This window comes from Lytechinus pictus, unplaced genomic scaffold (genome assembly GCF_037042905.1).
Source record: "Lytechinus pictus isolate F3 Inbred unplaced genomic scaffold, Lp3.0 scaffold_259, whole genome shotgun sequence".
Lineage (NCBI taxonomy): Eukaryota > Metazoa > Echinodermata > Echinoidea > Temnopleuroida > Toxopneustidae > Lytechinus > Lytechinus pictus.
In genome coordinates, this window is record NW_026974379.1 from 1 (window position 1) to 2,500 (window position 2,500).

General features: G+C 65.1%; 2 non-coding genes across 2 annotated transcripts in view; both read left to right on the plus strand.

Annotated features, from left to right (window-relative positions):
* Positions 1–707: 707 nt before the first annotated feature.
* LOC135159492 (5.8S ribosomal RNA) lies at positions 708–863 on the plus strand. Its single transcript, XR_010298225.1, has one exon. It is a non-coding gene; the product is annotated as a 5.8S ribosomal RNA (ribosomal RNA).
* A 349-nt stretch (positions 864–1,212) lies between these two features.
* The window catches only part of LOC135159494 (large subunit ribosomal RNA), a 3,767-nt gene continuing 2,479 nt past the window's right edge, over positions 1,213–2,500 (plus strand). Inside the window, exon 1 of the ribosomal RNA XR_010298227.1 lies at positions 1,213–2,500. This exon is cut by the window's right edge and continues 2,479 nt beyond it. This is a non-coding gene — a ribosomal RNA (large subunit ribosomal RNA).

Here is a 2,500-nt window from a genome sequence, read left to right on the forward strand (position 1 = left end):
TGCCCTTGGCCGGAAGGTCTGGGGTAATCCGCTGAACCTCCTCCGTGATGGGGATAGGGAATTGCAATTATTTCCCTTGAACGAGGAATTCCCAGTAAGCGCGAGTCATCAGCTCGCGTTGATTACGTCCCTGCCCTTTGTACACACCGCCCGTCGCTACTACCGATTGAATGGTTTAGTGAGATCCTCGGATCGTCGGCGTCGGGACGGCTCCGCCGCCTCGCTCGCATGCACGAGAAGACGATCAAACTTGATCATTTAGAGGAAGTAAAAGTCGTAACAAGGTTTCCGTAGGTGAACCTGCGGAAGGATCATTACCGAGACAAGCAAACACGCCTGGCCAGGCCCGGCACCCGCCCCCCGTTCCTCGGGGGGCGAGCCCACCGGGTCCCGACAGACAACCCCGTGAACCACCACGCACCCGACTGTGGGGGAGAGCCATCCGGGCGAGCCGGAACGGGAGGGACGGACACGTCCCTTCCGGACGGGCTCCCGGGCCCAGCGACGGGCGGACACCCAGACGCCGGCGTGGCGGCGTGTCCCGCCCGAGGGCTTGCAGCGAAGGTCCGGTCGAGTGCGGAGGGAGGGGAAACTTGCCCTCCGCGTGCTACATGCTCGGCCGGCGCTCCCCCCGATACCTTCTCACCCCTTCTTGGTGTTCGGCACCGGACGGAAGGATTTTTTCTTTCCGAGAATTGTAATGACACAATTCTTGGCGGTGGATCACTCGGCTCGTGCGTCGATGAAGAACGCAGCCAGCTGCGAGAATTAATGTGAATTGCAGAACTCCTTGATCATCGACATTTCGAACGCACATGGCGGCCCGGGCCTTCGCGGCCCGAGCCACGCCCGTCCGAGGGTCGGTCGTTCGTACCAATCGAGGGATCCCATCCCCTCGCGAGAGCGCCGGGTGCCGCAGCCGACGGACAGCCGGCTGCGCCCGGTCGTGAAGGATCAGACGCCTGTGGAACGGCTCCGCGTCGCCGAGTCCTCCTCCCTTCCGGAGCGAGGACGGCCCCGCCCGAGCGGGGCGGGCAACACGCTCGTACGTGGACCGCGCGGTGCAGGACTGCGCTCGACTCGCTCGAGCACAACCCTCCGCTGCGCTCAGGTCCCCTCCGACCCGTGTCGCCCGCCGCCGCCGCCCGGCCGGGGTTGGGCACGCCGGCAGCCTTCCGGAGATAAGCAGGGGGGGATGTCCCCCACCAATCTCGACCTCGGATCGGACGAGACCACCCGCTGAATTTAAGCATATCACTAAGCGGAGGAAAAGAAACTAACCAGGATTCCCCCAGTAGCGGCGAGTGAAGCGGGAAGAGCCCATCGCCGAATCCCAGCGGCCCTCAGGCCCTGGGAGCTGTGGCGTGAGGCGGCTTCGGGCGCGCGAGTCCACGGCGCCGAGGTCCTCCTGATCGGGGCACCTTACCCAGAGCGGGTGTCAGGCCCGTTCGGGCGCCGGGACTCAAGGGCCTGGAGCCACCAAGAGTCGGGTAGTTTTGGAATGCTGCCCAAAGAGGGGTGGTGAACTCCATCCAAGGCTAAATACTGGCACGAGACCGATAGCAGACAAGTACCGTGAGGGAAAGTTGAAAAGAACTCTGAAGAGAGAGTTCAAGAGGACGTGAAACCGCCAAGAAGCAAACGGGCAGGACCCGCGGCACGGGTCCGTGGAGATTCAGCGAGTCGGCCGCCTCCCCGGGCGGGTCTCGGATCCGCAAGGACCGGGCCCGCCCGGGCGGCGGCGGCCGTCTCGTGCACTTCTCCCGGACGCGGCGCTCGGGACCGGCAGCCCAGGTCGGCCGAAGGCGCCGGCGCAGGTAGCTCCGCTTGGGCCTCCGTGCCCCTGCGGAGAACTAATAGCGCCGGCCGCACCGCCGACCGAGCTGCCGAGGAAGGGACGCGAGCCGCGCCCGCCCCCCATCTCGGGGGGCTGCGCCTCCCGTCCCCCGCAGGCCTCCCCGGCGTTCACTGTCCTCAGTGGTCGCCGAGGGACGGCAGGCGGCGGGAGCGGTGAGGCGGCACGTGGCGCCTCGGGTTGCCGAGCGAAGCTGGGCGCCTGCTCGACCCGTCTTGAAACACGGACCAAGGAGTCTAACGGGCCCGCGAGTCAAGGGGCGACCGAAACCCCACGGCGCAATGAAGGTGAAGGTCGATTCGGTCGACCGAGGTGGGATCCCGCCCCTCCCGGGGCGGGCGCACCACCGCCCCGCCACGTCCGCTCCGTTCGGTGTGGCGGAGGCAGAGCGGGCACGCTAGGACCCGAAAGATGGTGAACTATGCCCGAGCAGGATGAAGCCAGAGGAAACTCTGGTGGAGGTCCGCAGCGATTCTGACGTGCAAATCGATCGTCCGACTTGGGTATAGGGGCGAAAGACTAATCGAACCATCTAGTAGCTGGTTCCCTCCGAAGTTTCCCTCAGGATAGCTGGCGCTCAGACGCAGTTTTATCTGGTAAAGCGAATGATTAGAGGCCTTGGGGACGAAACGACCTCAACCTATT